The 21,486-nt window shown below is 37.9% G+C and overlaps 1 pseudogene; it reads left to right on the top strand.

The window, feature by feature from the left end:
- LOC100355698 (eukaryotic translation initiation factor 2 subunit 2-like) overlaps window positions 1–21,486 on the top strand; it is a 135,265-nt pseudogene that overhangs the window by 104,396 nt on the left and 9,383 nt on the right.

Here is a 21,486-nt window from a genome sequence, read left to right as displayed (position 1 = left end):
TGTTGGACAAAGGGATATTCACCACTTTCTGAGTGGAACAGAGTGGGATAATGTGCAGTTTCACACATGACTCTGAATGGCATACAATTTAAAAATTATGAATTACTTATTTCCATTTAATAATTTCAGACCATGGTTGACTGAAGGTAACTGAAACCTCAGAAAGGAAAACTGCCAATGAAGAGATTCTATTTACAATCTTCAACATGGCATTTGTGACAGGATTTATGATGCCCTTGAAGAAGATTGAGTTAATTAAGCCATGGAAGAGCATGGCAGGACAAAGCAGATCCACAGATTTTGATTTTTTAATTTTTTTAGGATGACCGAGAACTAAAATGTTCGTCTCCTAAAGGAGTTGAATTTTTTTTAAAGTGCCATCTGATAGCAATTGTCAATCCTCCCCTGACCTGCTTGCCTATTTCTCCCTTGCACTGTGTTCAGTAGGTCTAACTCTTCTCACACTCAAATATATATATATATACACAAAATAAAAACAAACAAATAAATAAATAGTGCAAAGTGTCATTCTGTTTTGTCTAAATAAAACTGAAGTTGATAAAGGTAAATATTTCCTTAATTCATAATTTTATCCACTTAGAATTTATTCTTCCTAAATTATTTTGTTATATTATAAATCTTGAAGCAACGCTTAGAGAAATCTTTTTTCTAATAACTGTTTCACATTTGAACTCTAGATTTTGGGAAATGACAGAGCATAGCTAGTGAGTGGGGAAGGTGTTCCATGAAATTGGACATTGTTGTTTCGTCTTTAAATTTTTAAAGCATTTCTTGTTTTGTTTACCCTGAAACATGTGATGCTTATTTAGAAGGCTAATAATATTTGAAAGCATGAATGACACTTAGAAAATATTTTATTAACAATGTTTGTTCTAATAGCTTCTAGGAAAGAGATTATGTCTTTCTTTTGGTTGGATTTGTCTTAAAAGTAAGAAAAAGCCTAAAATACATAGGTGAAGTCACACAGGTAGAAAAAAAAGCTAAAATACCCATTTGATCTTTAATTTATTTAAAAAAACAAGTTACTATAGTTTCATATGCATTTTTCTTTATTGTAGTGTGTGGCACTATATACATAGATGTGGGCAATAGAGCAAATAAAATTAAAACAGAGATATGGATAATAGCTTCTTCAATCCATATCAGCTGAATTACATTTAAAACAATTAGGAGGCAATTACATTAATTAAACGAGTAACAGATTAATTGTGTTGTTCCTTTTTTAACAGGAAATAATAGCTTTAATAATTCTTACTGTATTATGAAACCTTGTGAAGGATCACATGATGAAATGTGTTAACCGTAACTAATCCATGATGCTCTAATAAGGTATGCATATATAATTAAAATATACATAGATTCTCAAGAAAGAAAACATAGATTAGTATGAACCCGCCACCCAAAGTCTAACTTCGCTATTGCTTACAAGTATTTTCTTCTCTTCTTTCTGAACTGAACATGAAACTAATGGGCTTGCATCATAAAGTTGTTTCCTTCCTTCCTTTCTTCCTCTGTCACTCCTTCCTTTCTTCCTTCCTCCCTAAGCCTCCTGCCTACCTGGCTTCCTCCCTCCCTCTCCTTCTTTCCTTCCTTCCCCTCTTCCTTCCTATTTTCTTTTTCACATAATTTTAAGAGTGGCAAGCACTGTGGCACAGCAAGCAAAACTGCCACCTGCAGTGCCAGGACCCCATATGGGGTCCAGTTCATGCCCCAGCTACATGAAAATGGCCTTAGAAAAGCAGTGAGATGTGGCCCAAGTGCTTGGGTATCTGCCATCTATGTGGAAAACAGGGAAGAAGCTCCTGGTTTTTGGCTTAAGCCTGGCTCAGTCCCAGCCTTTGTTGGGGAATGAACCAGTGGATAGAAGATTTTTTTCTCTCTCTCTCCCTCTTTATGTTTAACTCTGACTCTCAAATAAATAGATACATCTTTTAAAAATAATAATAAAATTATTTTAGGAGTGACAGGCTTTCTGGGACTCTAAAAGCAAGATGCAGAAAGGTTGAACCAAGAAATCTGGACAACAGCTCATTTTTTCCTGCTTTGCTGGGAAATGATCTCGCTGGTGCTGAGCTCAGTTCAAGATGAATATGACCCAATGTTGGAATATTACCGTAAACAGAAGATCCAGATTATTAATGAAAGTTCTCTGGAATAGTAACAGAAACTAGGCTACACAAAATATGTGACAAAGCAAGAATTAAATTTCTTAAGCATTGTCAGCGGGATCCTATCTGTATGGAGGGTATCTTTGACAATAACTTTCCCTTTAGGGAGTCCAGAGAAAGGGGCAAACTGCGGTTAGGCATTCTATGCCTCCTCCATTGTTCTATCACCTAGCTTTTCTTTGCTCTACATCCTTGGATAAATAACTTATATGCTTATAGCAGGCATGGACTTTTTTTTTTCACATCTCTGTAACCCATTTGCAATGCTGCACAGTATACTGTGAATGTGGTTTCATGTACTTATGCGTTTGCCTTGTTGTGCAGATGCATACTATTGATAGACATTCAGGTCATTTTCAGATTTCCTCTATTACAAATAATTCTGTGTGAAACCATTTTGTACATACACTTATGTGACTGCAGGGTAAACTAGAGTTGTTTATATGTTTACACTTCTTAACTTTTAAAATGAAGTATGGTCATTTTAAATTTTGATATATATCCTATATTTTTGCACCATCTTGAAGCAACACAAGGTACAAAATCTTTAAAATTAGGCTACCGTTTGTTTTGTTATTGCACTAGAGGGTATATAACTAAAAAATCTCACATTTTAAAAAACTTACATAAACAAGTTAAAAACCTCCACATTACTATTAAATATTCACTATTGAATTCCACCATTTATTTGCATTTTAAGTGCATGTGTGACATATCTTTAAGCCCAATTAATCAGCTGGCATCTTTGGTTAATGTTGATTTTAGTTAAAATGTGAAATTTCCCCATTATAGCACACAGCTAGACAAATAGAGAAACATGTTTAGCTCCTTGCAAATTAACACAAGGTCATAGGCAAGACCCACAAAATAATTAAACCAGGTTAAGGGAGTCATGCTTTCGAAGACTAAGAATTTTAATTAAAACTGTTATTGAGTTCAAATGAGGGGGTTCTGTCTGTAATTAGTGAGTAATATCTTTCTGCATTAATCAACGTCACCAAAAACTGCCTAAATTAACACTTTGCTTTTCCTATATTGCTTCAGATTTGTGGGGTGAGTAGGGAGTAAGTTATATAAAACAGTAATTAAGATTAGAAGGACACTTAAAAATTTTACTTTTCTACCTGATTTAATCTTGGGCACCATACTTGACAGCATTGAATTAACACATATTTATTGAATAGTTACTACAAGAGAGTCATGGTTGGAACTACAAAGAATATCCAAGTGCTGCTTACAGAGGACATGTGCTGTGTTAGGAACCAAATTCATTATTTTACAACCATCGTTTTAATTTTTTGACTTACGATACTGTTTGTAGAGTTTAAAAGAATCATTCCCTGATCCCAGAGGAGGTGAATAACTTACCAAGATCTTAAGCAGTAAATGACAACAAAGAAAATCAAAGTAAAATCTGAGAATATAGGTTGGATTTATAGTCTTAATGGATTCTCCTAAAGAGATACTGGAATCCTACCCCCCTCACACACATCGTTTGCTGGTAAAGGTAGACAACTGTAATCCTCCTGCCACCCACCTTATGAATGAGAGCAGACCTGGGCACTCCTTTGAGAGTAAGCAGACCTGAGAGTAGAAGAGAACTCTTCATGGTGAATGTCCTATGTGACTCATATTCCCCAGAGAGTAATACATGGGAAGAAGTTAGAGAAGTTACTTTCATAGATGCTCCATGGATATTTGAGGCCAATGGAATAGAATATGTCTCTAACAGACTTTGTAGTCAAGCCAAGTGAACGCCAAGGCCAACGTTCTTCCTATGCACTATCTCCTGGTTATAAACCCATGTGGTCTTCCAATAAAAAAGAAATACGTGTGCTAGTGTTTTATAAGATTCTTTTGTTACATAAATGCACCTTTTTGACAGTCTTCCACCTAGAAGGCCCTATTTTACAGCTAGTGTCTCAGAAGCAAAGTGTTCAAGACAAGACAAAGAATTCTTGAGGACTACTGAGTTCAGAATGCCCTTCCTTTCTTCTTCTTCTTTTTTTTGACAGGCAGAGTGGACAGTGAGAGAGAGAGATAGAGAGAAAGGTCTTCCTCTACCGTTGGTTCACCCTCCAATGGCTGCCGCCGCCAGTGCACCGCTGGCCAGCACACCGCGGCCAGAGCACTGAGCTGATCCAAAGGCAGGAGCCAGGTGCTTCTCCTGGTCTCCCATGGGGGTTCAGAGACCCAAGCACTTGGGCCATCCTCCACTGCCCTCCCGGGCCACAGCAGAGAACTGGACTGGAAGAGGAGCAACTGGGACTAGAACCCAGTGCCACAAGTGGGACTAGAACCCAGGTGCCGGCACCACAGCAGAGGGTTAGCCAAGTCAGCCATGGCACCTGCCAACAATCCTATATTTGTGATTTCTTATAAACATAGATTTCTTTGAACAACTGATAAATGATTTAAAACTTCATTTATGTAGTATTTCATGAAGACAATTTTTAGAAAATATTTTGGGATAAATAATAGAAAATTTATAAATTAGAGCATCTTATTTCTCAATGACATTATGTCCCTGCTTCATTAAGGCTATGTCTTCCTCTTCGCCCAGAAAACTGCTCATATATCCAAGGACGACTTTGAAATTCTATTAAACTTAAATTGCTGAGTTCTCGCAGATACACACATGTACTTCCATGCACACACACATACACACACAGGTCTTTTGGGAAAAAAAATAAGGACAAAATTGTAAAAAAGACATAATACATAAAAGAGGGAATGAGATTTAAGAAGAGGGTGGACAATTTGAGAAATGAAGCAAGAGAGAACAAGGAACATAAATGCCCAGTCAGCTTCTGAATTGAGAAGTCTGAAAGAGAAAATAGCTTCTGAAGCAAATATACATCATGCTATTATCAATTTTTGGATAATTAGGCTTGAGAAATAGTAAGCAGTATATTCACCTACTTCATTTATGTTCTTAGAAGATACCCAGCAAGTACATTGTTCAGTAGAGGGTTAGAGGCATCAAATTTGGATGAAAGTAAAACTGAGGAATACAGGAATTCTGCTCATATAGTTTGGACCATGCACAGGTCAATGAATTTGGCTGCAGCAGTTGGTTTTCTAAGGCATAAGATAAAAAAAAATGTTTGATATCTTGAATATAAGTACAAGACACAGATTTTTTAATGGACTTGACTGTTTCTTCTTATTTAAAGAAAAAGGCAGTAAAAGGCATGAAGAGAAGGATTGGAGATTATAGGCTGGCTGACAGAGACTGGAAAGACTGGCTTGGATTATAATCTGAAGAACTCTATCCCAAGCCACATGTCTTCTTTCTAGAGGAGAGAACAAGGTAGAATCTGGTCCTTTTGTGAAATGGTCATGGGTTTTTGGCCCACTTGTGTCTTGGGAATTTTTATTTCCGCAAAATCGTCTTCTAGGCGATCTTCTGAATAGGTGCTCTGTGACATACTACAAAACAGTTCAAATACATTAATCATTCTTTTGTAAAAATAACAATTAACTCACCAGCTCTCTTCTTGAAACAACTTCTATACCCTTAACATGTTAGGAGCTCTGGCAGATTAAAACAAAAGCAGACTATATAGTATCTAGCAATTTTCAGATTAAACTAATCCATTACTTTAAGAATCTTTGTTGAAATCCTACCATTTACTTGGTATTAGGCTAGAAGTTAATAGTGTGGTCCTTATTCCCTTGGAGTGTATCTACCAGTGAGATTAGACATTAAGAAAAAAAAAAAGGTAAATATAAAATGAAGTGCCTTAGAAATAGAGAAAAACATTAGGAGGGTGCTATGTTCGGACTAACTGTTACATACTGCTTGGATTGTGGAGTAAAGGAAAGCTCATTTAAGGCAATGCAATTTGAGCTGAGTCTCTAAAGCAGAGTATGAGACAGCAGGTGACAAATGGGGGAAAAATGGTCTAAATGAAGAAAGAGAATTTGTGGAAGCACAGAGCCTGTTGGGATTTTAAAGAAACTGCAAGCAAAGTCCATGTGGTTGGAGCTCCTGTGAGCAAGAGGATACTCCTTTCATTATTTCTTTATCTTTATGTGGTGAATTCATCCAGTCATCCCCCGACTTTCATAATAAAAGAGCCTGAGAGCCAAGGTAAGCTGAGAATGAAGTCCTTGAGCAAGATAGGAGGAAACAGCAAAATCCAAGCTGAGTGAGACCAATAAGACTTCAAATTTTCCAACTTCTCACTAGTATCAAAGGTAAAACAAGAACTGGAAAGAACTCTTAGATAGGAGCAGAATTCCATATCTCTAAGTCAATTGATTTAGATCCGTGCCAAATCACCAATTTGTTTTTTTTCTATAAAATAAAGCAGTTTTCAAGATTTCAATGACATAGTACATAGTACACATGACTTGCCTATCACTTCCTCTTTATACATAAGTAGCTTTTGTGGCAATATCCTTAGTGTTGAAGATCTAGCACTGAAGCAGAAACTCTCTCGGGGTGTATTTGTGATGAGTGTGTAATGTGTGGATGATGGCATGTCATGTCTGTGGCACAAGTGTGTGACACATGTTTATAATAGTGCATTTGAGGGGCTGGTATTGTGGCACAGCAGGTTAATATGCTCTTGCAATGTTAGCCTTCCATATCAGTCAGAACCATAGCTTCCTGCTAATGCCCCGTGGAGGGCAACAGAAGATGACCCAAGTACTTGGGCCCCTGCCATCCATGTAGATCAGGTCAGAGTTCCTAGCTCCTGGCTTCAGCCTGAGCCAGACCTGGCTGTTGTAGCCATTTAGGGAGTGAAACAGCAGGTGGAAGATCTTTCTCTGCCTCTACCTTTCCTTCTGTCACGCACTCTGTCTTTTAAATAAATAAAATCTTTCAAGAAATAATAATCTGGAATGCATTTTTCTCATTCAGTATGTATGTGGATGCTTATAGAATGTGCACAGAATGAATGTATGGTGTTTATGTGTGTGCACATACGTGTGTGGGTGAGTGTGATATGGAAATGGTGCTATGTGGTGCAGGGAAACACAAAAGAGCTGAAAATCAAGACTTCTGATCTGAAAATATCATCCAACTTCAAGGGAAAATCCAGAGATGGCACATTGCTAAACCCACAGAAATTGCCACTTTCAAAATAACCTAAGCCTTTTTCTTTCTACAAATTGTGGAAGGAACAAACCAGAATACTCTGGGAAGGGTAAAACCAGGTCAAAGATGAACAGAGAGATATGGGAGCCCAGGCCACACATGGCACTTTGGGGAGATAAGAGTCAGTAAAATTGAAATGGTAATCAGCACCAAATGCACAAGGACTCTAGAAAGGCCTGTGGTATCATTGCTCAGATATTTCTAAGGACACTTGACAGAGGGCACAGTGCTTCCTAGGCTTAGTGTTCCTAAGCTATGATGCTTGGCTAGGGACTGTGGAGGTGAGGAAGTGGGAGGTCACTGGTAGAACACTCTCAAGCCTCTTCTTGAAAGACCTCTCTGAGCAAGTCAGGCCATTGGCAGCTGGGAAGAGGATAGCAAATTTTTATGATTACAAATGCAGGGGTGGGTGCCGTAGCACCATGTGGGATGCCCACGTCACATAACAGAGTGCCTGATTCGAGTCCAATTTTCTCTGCTTCCTATATAGCTTCCTACTATTGTTCATCCTGGGAGGCAGCTGATGATTCTCAAGTACTGGAGCCCCTGCCAACAATAGAGAGTTCCTAGTTCCTGGCTTTGTTCTAACCTGGCTCCAACTGTTGCAAAACTTTGGTGAGTGAACCAGTGGATGGAAGAGATTCTCTCTCTCTCTCTCTCTCTCTTTACCTACCTACCTACCATTTATCTCTGTATGCCTTTCAAATAAATTGTTTAAAAATAATGCTTTAAAAAATCAAAAAAATAAGTACAGCTGCAGTGCTGCTAACAGATGGGAAGCAAGTGCATTCCTCCGGTTTCCTAAAATCCCTTTAAGCAACTCTGTAGTGATCAGTAAACAATCGTGTCCCAGTTCCAATACCCTCTTCAGATTAGAAAGAGAAAACTGTGGAAAGTTAAGCAAGATGTGAAGCCTTAGGCAGCATTCCTCTGATTGCTTGTCCCTGGTTTGTGCAAGCATTATCCACACCCTACAGATAATAGTGACTTGTATGGCCTCATGCATTCTCTGGACAATGTTCACTTCCCAATGGCACCCAATGGCCAGAAGATATTGTTTTAATCCAAAATTGTACCCTAAAAGTCTGTTCACCATGTTCTAGGGCAGGCGTCTCTCTCTTCAAGGAAAAGTGAGAGAATGAAATACAGGTTATCCACATAGAAAATCCATAGGCTATTGGAGGCAACAAGAAAAGTCCGCCTAGAAAACACAGTGGAAAAGGGTGGCAACAAATATACTTAAGCATTTATTTCCATTGCAGAATCTAGACATAGAGCCCAGAGATGGAGGAAATACATGAGAATATCTTTATGAATGGGCCTGTAGTTAGATTATGGCAAAGTAGTTGAGGATGGGAGAGAAGGGCACAAAGAGGGATAGCTTTGAAAAATGAATGTTTTATTCTTTCAGTTCTATACTTGTAGTCCCTAAATATATGAGGTTGAAATCTAAAGCAATATAGATACAAACAGAACAATTAAAAATTGGTGATATAAATATTTCTTGGTATCTACAAAACATAGCAAAACTTCAACTTATAATAACTTCGTCTTGTAATTGTCAACTGTATCTGAACCGAGATAAGTGTGGTCTCTGATATGAGTGTTTGGTATGATGAGTGGTTAGATCTTCCAAAAGAAAGTGAATTCAGGATCCCAAAAATTCTTAAAGCAGCCTTGTTTTAAAAAGGCATTGACTCCAAGGTTGTGCTTAAAGAACATGGCTCATCTAAACGATGTTTTTTTTATCTTAAAAAACAATGAGGTTTCTCAACTGGGCTCCCCAGAAGCCTGAATATCAAACAGCCATAAAGTAGAGAAACCACTGACATTTTACATTTAGAAGATAACTTAATTCAAGTTTTGGAGTAAGTCAGTTCGATCAAACAGTGTTTAAGGATCATTCATGATTAATGAGAGAATGGAACATACACACAATAGTTTAGCTGTTAGTTGTACATTATCAGTGTTATCACGTTGTCTAGCAAATGTTTATGCTTTATAGCAAAAGGTAGATTTTTGTTTGTTTATTCTGATTGAGAAAATGTTCAGCTAATCAGAAATATATTTTTATTACTCCATGCATTGATCAGATAGTGGGAATCCAAATCATTTGCACTATAATCAGGGACTTCTGTAGACCAGTTGACAATTTACTCATTAACAAATCCAGTAATTTGGATTAAGGACCATCTTGATGAAGGGACATCAAACATCACAAATGTTTAAGTAAAAAACTCTGGAAAACAAGGAAATATGTCAGAATTTTTCATTTCATGGACCCATGTATCAACCAACACAATACAGCTGCCTGTCTTGTCTTGAATGTTGATTTGCCAAGAACTTGTTTTCTTTTTCCAAATATCAGAGGTATATACTATAAAAGGAAGATATCATACAGTTACATAATTAAAAAGAGTAAGGTGTTTTCACCAAGGTCAGTATCATAAAGTAGCTAGATGGTATTTAATCATTACTATCTGAGGATAAATCTTGTATTATGTTTAACTATACATTCAGATAGTACTCTGGATTTATTCACACATATAACAGTATAAGTTTTCAAAAGCAGACATATCCAGGCTAACTTCCTTGAATGTAGTCTACAAGACCTTGCCAGGTATAAGCTGTTATTTCAGTAACTATTTTGCCATGAAGATAAGAGTTACAAACAACAGGAGAAATTCTCACTGACATATTTAGAATTGTGTTGAAGCCCAAACCAGGTGATACAAAAGCAACAAACATGAATATATACATTGCTTTTCAACTTTGATGTGCTTTCACAGATATTCAACAATTGATCTTTCTGCACATTCTGTATCTTTCATGACATGGTAGTTCTTTTCACTTGAATTTGCCAAATAAGTAAATTGAGCCTGAGTGGTGGAATTGCACCCAAGGTCCCAGAGCTCACTTAAGTAAGAAGCTATTCTCTCAACTCCAAGTCCCATCTGTTCTCATGGGGAACTCATGTCCCAGAGCTATATGGGAAACTAAGTCCCATAGAACGAAACCAAAAGGAAAAAAAAAACCTGAATTCAAATTCACTGCAAAATTCTTTCTTAAATATAATGAAGCAGGGGCCAATGCCATGGTCACTTGGTTAATCCTCCACCTGCATCCCATATGGGCGCAGGGTTCTATTGTTCCTCAATAGTTGAGACAAGGGCTGTTCAAAGTCATTGCTTCTCAAAGTGTCAATTTTGCTTCTATAGATTACCTTTTAGGTGCTCCAGTGGTTATCACAGATCAGGGATAACTTAGGGTATTTGTACTTTTGGGACTGGCTTATTTCACTAAGTATGATGTTTTCCAGTTCCATCTATTTTGTTGCAAAGGAACGGATTTCATTTTTTCACTGCTTTATAGTATTCCATGGTATACATATCCCATAATTTCTTTTTTTCCATAATTTATTTATAATGATTTAAATTGATAGGCATTTGGGTTGATTCCATATCTTGACTGTCGTGAATTGAGCTGCAATAAACATGGGGGGGTACAGATAACTGATTTCATATCCCTTGGGTAAATTCCCAGGAGTAGGATGGCTGGGTTAGATTCTTTCTTTAAAGCATTTATAAAACCAAGTAAAGGATGCCTAATGCAGTTTGTTTAAGAAACCCTAGTTAGTGGTTCAGACAGATGCTTTCTGGAATAACACCCAGTGAGCTGTGACTGGAACACTATGAAATGTTTTGTACATAAAATGAATCCTTATGCATGAAAAGTCAATATCTGTTGTAAGTGGTTATCATCTGGTGTTTAGTTTGAAAGGTTGGGAATTAAAGTTCCTTATTCTACCTGAGACTCTCACTCCTCAATGGGAAAAAAAAAAGCAAGAACAAAGAAGTTTACATAAATGTAAGTGCATTGTGTTCTGACTTTGTCAAGGAAGTACAAATCTCTTCTGTGGAACATGTGCCATAAGCAGAAAAGATCCTGCCAGCAAGAGAGCAGTATTTCTCTTCAAAGGCAAAGAGCACTTCAGAGCATTCCCTAGAAAGTCTTAATTTCTGAATCTGCATTGAAGAGAGAATATGGTAGAGACTCCATGACTCTATTTTATTAATTGAGTGGTTTTGAGCCTTTAAAATCAAGATGTAATATATGTGTTATTCCTACATGTGATTCCTTATATGAATGGGATATATCTTAGAACAGGCACTTAGAGAACATAGAGACCAGGGTTTCTTCCTAATACCAAATCAAGAACTGGATTCAGTTAATTCAATTTCCTTATTATTACCATCTCCTCTAGATGCTTCTTCTTATATTTGCTTTTTAAAATTTTTATTTTTATAAAGAGAATAGATATCATGCATTTTATAGGTAAAATTCTAAGAAGATAACCATACTTTCCCACCTCCCTGTCTCCCTCCCACAGTCCCCCTCCTTACTTCTTTTCTATTTTTCTTTAATTCTTTGTAAAACCGTAAGTTCAATTTACTATATAACCACAAGTTTAATGCATTAGCAACCATAATATTCAACAAGTAAAAAGTAGAAAGATCATAGTTCCAAGGAATGTAGACAGGGCTAAAAACAATAATCAAGCCATAAGATATCTTTTTCATTCTTAAACATGTTTTTTGCACTCTATATTAACTACCACATATAATGGAAAATATAAGATATTTGTCTATTTGGGACTGGCTTACTTCATTGTTCATAATGGTTTCAAGCTTGTTGCAAAAGTCAGGATTTCATTATCTTTTATAGCTCAGTAGTAGTCTATAGGGCATATATACCCCATTTTTTAATGTCATCAGCTGATGGACATCTGGGTTGATTTCGTATCTTAGCTATTGTGAATTAAGGTGAAACAAACATGCGGATACAAATAGCTCTTGTATATGCTGATCTCATTACCTTTCATTAAATTCCCAGGGACTGGGTGGGTATGTCATATGGTAGATCTATTTTTAGATTTCTGAGGAATAATCATGCTTGCTTCCATAATGTACTAGTTTACATTTCCATCAACAATGAATTAGGATACCTTTTTCCCCACTTCCCCACCAACATTTATTTATTTATTTATTGTTTTTCATTCTAACTAGGGTGAGGTAGAACCTCTTTGGGATTTTTAATTGCATTTCCCTGATGGCTATTGATCCTGAACATTTTTCATGTGTCTGTTCTCCTTATATTTATATATTTGTCTATCCTAACTTCTGTTGTCTTGGTGGTGATCATTATCTTTTTTAATCTATCCCTGTCTTATCTCTACCTATATATACTGACAAGCAGACACAGGAGGATATTTTAAGAACATCTTGGGGCCAGCGCTATGGTGTAGTTGGTAAAGCCACCATCTGCAGCGCCGGCATCCCATATGTGCGCCGGTTCTAGTCCCAGCTTCTCCACTTCTAATCCAGCTCTCTGCTACGTCCTGTGAAAACAGTAGAGTATGGCCCAAGTGCTTGGGCCCCTGTACCTCCATGGGAGACCAGGAAGAAGCTCCTGGCTTCTCACAGGAAACACACTTGTCATAGGCTTCAGATCAGCCAAGCTCTGGCTGTTGCATTCATTTGGGGAATGAACTAGCAGATGGAAGACCGCTTTCTCTCTCTCTTTGTCTCTGCCTCTCTGTAACTCTGCCTTCAAATAAATAACTAAATCTTAAAAAAAAACAATGAAAAAGGTATAGTACGGAAAACTGTGTACTAATTTCAACTTTTTGCACCAAAATAAACTTATCTTATAATTCCATTTCCGAACACTTTTTGAAATATAGAATAGCCCTCTCTTTTCTTTCCAATTTTTAGTGATAGTTAATGGCCAATTATGTTGAATTAACAACATGAGAAATACATCTTGGAAAATAAAAATGGGCCGGCATGCGGCTCACTTGGCTAATCCTCTGCCTGCAGCGCCAGCACCCCGGTTCTAGTCCCAGCTGGGGCGCCAGATTCTGTCCCGGTTGCTCCTCTTCCAGTCCAGCTCTCTGCTGTGGCCCGGGAGTGCAGTGGAGGATGGCCCAAGAACTTGGGTCCCTGCACCCACATGGGAGACCAGGAGGAAGCACCTGGCTCCTGGCTTCAGATAAGCATAGTGTGCAGGCAGTAGCGGCCATTTGGGGGGGTGAACCAACGGAAGGAAGACCTTTCTGTCTCTCTCTCACTGTCTAACTCTGCCTGTCCAAAAAAAAAAAAAAAAGAAAGAAAGAAAAAAAAAAGAAAAAGAAAAAGAAAAAAAAGAAGGAAAGTAGAAATGGTTAAGAAAAGAAAAGAAAAAAATAAACCACACACAGTATAATTATAAAAAACACACAGGGAGTGAGTGGGTTTTTGGCAAGTGGTTAAGATGTCACTTGGTGATACTCATACCCTTTATTAGAATGCCTGGTTCAAGACCAAGCTCCACTTTAGATTCCAACTTCCTGCTAATACTCACCCTGGAAGGAAGTAGGTGATTGCTCAAGTATTTGGGTTCTTGCTGCAGAATGGGAGATCTGGACTGAATTCCTGGTTCCTGGATTTGACCTGACCCTGCCATGACTATTGTGGGCATTTGGGGAGCGAATCAGCTGATGGACGATCTATCCCTATCTCTGTCTTTCAAGTTACTAAAAGGAAAATTATAAAAAAAAAAGAAAAAAAAAACCAAAAAACAAAAATAAAGAGAGCATGAATATCATGTGACTCCATTTTGGTCATGTCCTATTGCTCTGTACACTACTCACTGAACGAAACTAGCTTTCACCACCACTAAATGCAAGGAAGTGTTCTTAGTAGGTGTTCTGAGTCAAACCTGAATCATATGAGGAAAAATCACAGAACCAAGGAATGGTCGAGTTTGGAGGACTTTATGGGACACCCATTTTAGTACACATAGTGTGACAGACACCTGGCTTCTCTAACTCAAGATTGTGTTCCAGTCATATCCTCTTCTTTCCCACTGCTTTTCTAGCCTTTACCCTTTCAGGAGCACTATTTACTTTGGTTGGCCTCCTCTGTAAAATGTAGATAATCATCATGTATTACTCAAAAGTTTTTTGTTGTTTAAATGACTGCTTAACACTGCAAGTAGCAAATATTTCATAGATTTTTAGCTATTGTTATAATGATACTAGTCATAAAAATAGAAGTATTTAGCATAAGCAGAAACTGAGGTACTGGGAAATTAAGTGGTTTTTTTTTTTTCAAATTCATATAGACATGAAGAGATAGACTATCTTTTTTTTTTTTTTTTTGACAGACAGAGTTAGACAGTGAGAGAGCGAGAGACAGAGAGAAAGATCTTCCTTTTCTGTTGATTCACCCCCGATGGTAGAGAGATCTACCATCCACTGGTTTACTCCCCAAATGCCAACAACAGCTGGGGCTGGCTAGGATGAATCCAAGCATTCAAAACTCAATCTTGGTCTTCCACATGGTGGGAGGTACCCAAGTACTTGATTTATCATCATTGCTTTGTAAGGTGTGCATTAGCAGGAACTTGCAATTGGAAGTGAAATGGAGTTGGGACTGGAACATAGACATTTCAATATTGGATCCAATATTGGATCCAAGCGCTATGGCCAGCGCGCTGAGGCCGGCGCACTGCGCCAATCCAAAGCCAGGAGCCAGGTGCCTCCTCCTGGTCTCCCATGCCGGTGCAGGGCCCAAGGACCTGGGCCTTCTTCCACTGCACTCCCAGGCCACAGCAGAGAGCTGGACTGGAAGAGGAGCAGCTGGGACAGAATCTGATGCCCCAACCAGGACTAGAACCTGGGGTGCAGGTGTCACAGGTGGAGGATTAGCCAAGTGAGCCGTGGCACCAGCTGAGATAGAGTATCTTAACTGTAAAAGCCATGAACCACTTTAAAATCATGTGTGAGTATCATTTATTCAACTTCCCCAACTCTACTGGACATCCCTCATATTTGGGAAGCACACTGACTTGTGCATTGCACTGTCTCCTAAACCGGGGAGATAATGGTCACACAACAGGAGATGTATACACACACACACACACACACACACAATTTAGAGAACAGCTATTTTGGGTAGCACACTTGTAGCAGGCTTAAAAGAAAAAGAGATCAAATAACTCATGAAGTACACCTAAAGAAAACAGAATGCTTCCAACTCTGAGAACAGAAGATAATGATGATTTCTGAGAATTCTGAGAGTTTTAGGGAAGGGAAGGCAAACAATTGAGAAATAAATTAATCATCTAAAGGCAGTAATAGAAATACAGATTGGAAATTTTAGAGTCCAAATCATCAAAGCAATAGCAACAAATATATAAAAACAACATGCTAATTTTAGGCAAATTATTATTAAAGTCTTTATGATTTTATGTGGCAAAAACTGAAATTGTGTGTTATTTGTGCATGCAAACATATTGGTTTAGGTTGTGATGGTGGTGGTTGTTTTACACTTAGGCCCTTCATTTTTACTTTTTTCTCTTATGTGCTCATACATGAAAATTTACGACTAAAGACTGTGCTTTCACTTGAGAAAACTATCAGAGGTGGATAGTAAAAACCATTTAAGTCAATTTAATGCTAACAAATTTTAATTTTTTATTTTAACAGGGTAAAAGGTAGGATGAGAAATATAGAGAGAGAGATCTTGAATCCACTGCTTTACTCCCCAAATGGCCACAGTGGCCACATCTAAGCCAGGCCAAAGCCAAGAACCAGGAATTTTAATCCTAGTCTCCATGTGAATAGTAGGACCTCAAGTACTTTGACCATGTTTTGCTACCTTCCCAGGCACATCAGCAGGAAGCTGGATCAGAAACAGAGTACCCAAGCCTTGAACAGGAACTCTGAATCAGGATGACAGTATCTCAAGTGATGGTATAATGTGTTACCTCACAACAAAGGGCTTTGGGCTCTAACACATTTCAATACTAAAACTAATTTTTATTGCTGCTAATATTATGCTAAATCTTGCAGTTTCAGCCAGGATGTAAAGTGGATTTGGGGGTTGAAAAATATTCTTGGGGTTAGCATTTGGCTCAGTGGTTAATACATACTTGGGACACTTGGATCCAATATTGAAATGTCTATGTTCCAGTCCCAACTCCATTTCACTTCCAATTGCAAGTTCCTGCTAATGCACACCTTACAAAGCAATGATGATAAATCAAGTACTTGGGTACCTCCCACCATGTGGAAGACTAAGATTGAGTTTTGAATGCTTGGATTCATCCTAGCCAGCCCCAGCTGTTGCTGGCATTTGGGGAGTAAACCAGTGGATGGTAGATCTCTCTGGATGCTCTGTGTGTCTTTTTTGTGTCTCTATTTCTCTATGTCTTTGAAATCAATAAAGATAAATTTTTAAAACTTTTTACGTATAAAGAGCAAATGTAAATGTAGTATATAAATAGAAATATAGTTTAATGTGACATAAGAGGAGTGATAAACAAAATGTCTAAAACGGCTCCATGGACTGAGGAAAATAATGATAGAAAAATTAAGAAACATTGATCTTAAACTTCATTGCTCAAATATAGTCTGTTCTAGCTAGCGTATGTTAATTCAAAATATGTGATTTATTTCAGTTTTTTAAAAAATCTCTGTTATGCAATAGTCTGGTTAGTCCTAACCCATCTCTTCTAAGGTTTCCCATAAGTGTTTCTATCTTTAAAGCCAGTACTTAGAATAGAAGAAATCTTGGTTTGAATCCCAGTTTAACCAAGTTCTACTCATGCACTTTTCATCTATATTTTCTTTACATATGCACAATGAAATGATAATAGCCTCTGTGAATGTTAACAAGAGCCATTAAGATAGTAAAGGCCAATCTTTCAGCCCGCGAGCACAGACTGGGCACTCCAGGGGACTGTAGCCTTGAGTATTAGGAATTTTCTAGTTTCTGGATTCAGATTTCTACTTCTACATGGAGGCAGTAATAACCTTGACGTCTGATCAAAGTCAATTTGTAACCTCCATTTGAATTAAAGTTACCTGCCTGTTCCCTAGCCATATCCTACTTGTCAGTATTTTAATTCAAATACAGTTTTAAAAATCTCTCTCTCTCTCTCTCTCTCTATATATATATATATACACACATATATACATATATACACACACATAACATATATATGTTGTCCACACAAAGGCAAAAATCAAAGAGGTGAGCACTTTGGAGAAGAGGGACTAAAAAGGAAAATTAGTAAGCATCATGCAAAAGCACTTTTAGATATGTCAAGGGAGAGGATTAACTTTGTGTGTTCCAACAATGAATAAGTATACACCATGGAAATAAGTACCAATCACACTTCATTAGGGCAAACACTGGAAAAAAATCAAATGACATGTTTTTTCAAGTTTTATTTGTTTATTTTAAAGGAAAAGTTACAGAGACAGAGATAGAGAGCATTAGCAGAGAGCTGGTAAAAAGTGGAAAAGCGGGGACAAGAACAGGTACCCACATGGGATGTTGACATTGCAGGAGGCAGTTTAACCAAAACACCATCCCCCAAACTATGTTTTTGTAATGATTTATTTCCGTAAATCCTATTCAACTTTGGCATGAGCTAGAGCCCCCACCCCCATGAAACTCATCAACAATTAATACAGCACTTGACTATAAGTTCTACTGAATGGAGTTTATATATGTAGTTTGAATAAAAGTATGAATGAATTGAGTTTGAAATGAATGAAATGACTTCAGAATTAAAAGATAACTTCTGATGTAATCCATCTCACATTTTCTTTCTACCTCCAAGAGTATTTGTTTGCTATAATTAGGGTTTTTGTAGCTTTTTGTTTTTTTTTCTGGTAAAGCAACAGCTGAATAGTGATAGGTGGAGGGAGTGAAAGAGTAGAATTAACCAGTGATGCTTAAGAACAGAAACTGAACATGGAAGAGATGAACATCTCCTTTTCTCACACACAGTTGTAACAAAATACGCTCTTTTTTGGATGCTTTTTTAGAGCAATAATTAAGTAATAATTAAACAATAAACTGACAAGTATTATATTTTGGAGACTGCATGTTTTATGAATAGCCAAGAGAGAAAGCATTTATTTTATAGTGTTATTAATTGTAGATTACTTGCTGTGACCAGATCAACAAAGTGCTATTGCTGTAGATCATTCCCCTGGGATACAAGAATGACTTTGTTATGCAAAATGTTTCTGTAAAGCTTTATGCCAGAATCAGATTTTACTCAGACAGCACTTTATTTTACATAGCTAGCAGCACAAAGCCCTGCTCCCTGTCCTGTGTGAAAAACATAAGGCGAAAGATCAATTACTGCTCCCCTTACTACTCTTACAGAAAGCAGCATAGTAGAGCCCTGAACCAGGAAACTCACTTTTTATCACACAATTAACCTTTTATCTTTCAAGTAACTCATTAAACTGTACAGTAAGCCCCCTTATTCATGAATTCACTTTCCTTGGGTTCAGTTACCCATAGCCAATGATTGTCAAAATATTAAATGGAAAATTTCAAAAGTAAATGGTTCATAAAGTTTAAATTGTGTTCATTCTGAGTAGTTTGAAATCTTGTGTGGTGAAATCTTATGCTGTCACACTCTGTCCAGTCTTGAACGTAAATCCTTCCTTTGTCCAATGTGTTGATTCACTATCTGCCCTTCTGAACAATGAGTAGTTCTCTCAGTTATCAATCAGCTATTGCAATATCACAATGATTGTGTTCAAGTAACCTTCATTTCACTTAATATTTGTTCCAAAGTACTAGATTAGTGATGCTGGTTATTTTATCAGAGAATGTTAATAACTCTTTTACATCACTATTGGTTATTCTCATTAATCTTTTACTGTGTCGAATTAATACATTAAGCTTTACCATAGATGTGTATGTGAGGAAGGCTTCAAAAACTTAAAGGAAATTCGAACTGTATTTTAGTTCCATTTTTCCACTAACTTTTTTAAAGACCCCTCATCTGTAGGGTTTGGTACTATCCAAAGTTTCAGACATTCATTGCGGGTCCTGGCATATATTTTCTGTGGAGGAAGAGAGAACTACTATACTTCTATTTCCACATCTGCGTAATGTAGACAATAATTTTTGACTCAGGGACTTCCTTGAATTAAAGAGCAAAAGCATTAAACTAAAATGGTGGGTTTGGCACTATGGCGTAGTGCATAAAGCTGCAGTAGCCTGCAGTGCCAGCATCCTATATGGATGCTTGTATGAGTCCCAGCTGCTCCAGTTCTGATCCAGCTCTCTGCTAATAGTCCTGGAAAAGCAGCAAAAGATGGTCCAAGTCCTTGGGCCCCTGCACCTACATGGGAGACCCAGAAGAAGCTCCTGGCTCCTGGCTTTGGACCAGCCAGCTCCAACCATTGCAGCCATTTGCAGAGTGAACCAGCAGGTGAAAGATTCTCTCTCTCTCTCTCTCTTTCTCTCTCTCCCCTGCTGCCTCTCTGTAACTCTGGCTTTCAAATCCGTAAATAAATCTTTAAAAAACATGGTTTGCCTGAAAGCATGTAGTAATAGAAATATGTGAGGAGCTAAAGTATTTCTTTTGTGGAGCAATGACATGGAGGGAACAACATTAGATACATGGTTGATAATGAGTTGGCATCAAAAATACTTAAAAGAGGCACAGATGGAGTAGATTTGACAAAACTGGATTAGTGGATTGTTAGAATTTCAGCCCTGGTGTTTTTTGCCATTGTAACCAGTTCATCCAGGAGAACATTCAAAACTTCCTTTGAACAATGAACAATGTCTTTCTAGACATCCCTGTCGTTTTCTCCTTTGGGTGGGGGAGTCACCTCCTTCAACGTGTGCCAGACAAGAGAGATAATTACATTATCCTTATTAAATTTTCTTTGCTCTTCAACTCTCATTGCCCATGCGGTCTAGTTTATATCAGGCTTATAACATTTAATTTCTCCTTTCCTCTGTTATTATTGAGTACAATTTTCATCCCAGTTGTGAGACTGCAGGATGTAGCTTCCATTCCAGTGAGAGCTCTCCATGGAGGTTTTCATTCTAACAACTAGACTTATTAATATCATTACCAATTAATCATTTTAACCTCAAGAAATATGTTGAATACTCTTGTTTGAACTTTCCAAGTGTCTGTGGCTCTTGACTAAAGTGATACATGGTTTCATCTTTTTATTTTATTTTTTAAAATATTTTCCCTTGGCCATATCTTCCTAGATTTGTGATCATCCATTGGAATTTCTGGCTATGGTAGACTGAACTACAGTTTAGTCCTTTTTGGAAACCGAAATAGTTCTCTCATATCCTTTAGATAAAGTACAAGATCCTCACACAAGCTTTTAAGTTCAGTGGAAGAACAATAAGAATCTCTCAGGGATATTTCCACTTTGTCAGGTTTAGTTGCCACTGCCCTACAGGACCAATTCACTAATTTAGTTAGCATGATTCTTCAGGCTGTCATATTCCCTCTGCTTTATTCTACATGCTTTTCTAATTTTCATGTTTTTCTCTCTTCTCCTAAAGTCCTACTCACCGTAGGGCATAGTTGAAATCTCATTCTTCTCAGGCTCATTGATGTGTTCTGTCTGTGCACATCTGTGATACTACCTTCAGTATCTAGTGATATATCATATTACTAGATCTAATTTGTTCATTGATATTGTTCCCTGTAAATTCTTTGATGTCAGAAATTATATAGCAGAATAGTCTTTTCTCCTTATTTTCAGGTCTCAGAGAGATACCCAGATACTAGCCTTAAAGACGTTAGGGCGGGCCGGTGCCGCGGCTCACTAGGCTAATCCTCTGCCTGCGGCGCTGGCACCCTGGGTTCTAGTCCCGGTTGGGGCATCGGGTTCTAGTCCCAGTTGCTCCTCTTCCAGTCCAGCTCTCTGCTGTGGCCCAGGAGTGCAGTGGAGGATGGCCCAGGTCCTTGGGCCTTGTACCCACATGGGAGACCAGGAGGAAGCACCTGGCTGCTGGCTTCGGATCGGTGCAGTGCGCCGGCTGCAGGACACTGGCCGTAGCAGCCATTTGGGAGGTGAACCAACGGAAAAAGGAAGACCTTTCTCTTTGTCTCTCTCACTCTCATGGTCTAACTCTGCCTGTCAAAAAAAAAATTAAAAAAAAAAAAGATGTGAGGCACTTTTCACTGTGTAAGAAAGCATGACCATTAACCCTCATGAAGGACTTAGATTTAGGTTGACTCCACGCCTTTAGCCACTAGAATCCACTGCCACGAAGTCCTTACATGTTGATTAATTCTATTTTAAATAGATCAATGGGTTGCTATATGTCTAGAACAAGAGTCTTAATC

The sequence above is a fragment of the Oryctolagus cuniculus genome, chromosome 10, assembly GCF_964237555.1.
Source record: "Oryctolagus cuniculus chromosome 10, mOryCun1.1, whole genome shotgun sequence".
In the NCBI taxonomy this organism is placed as follows: Eukaryota; Metazoa; Chordata; class Mammalia; order Lagomorpha; family Leporidae; genus Oryctolagus; species Oryctolagus cuniculus.
This window is presented reverse-complemented; position numbering and strand designations above follow the sequence as displayed.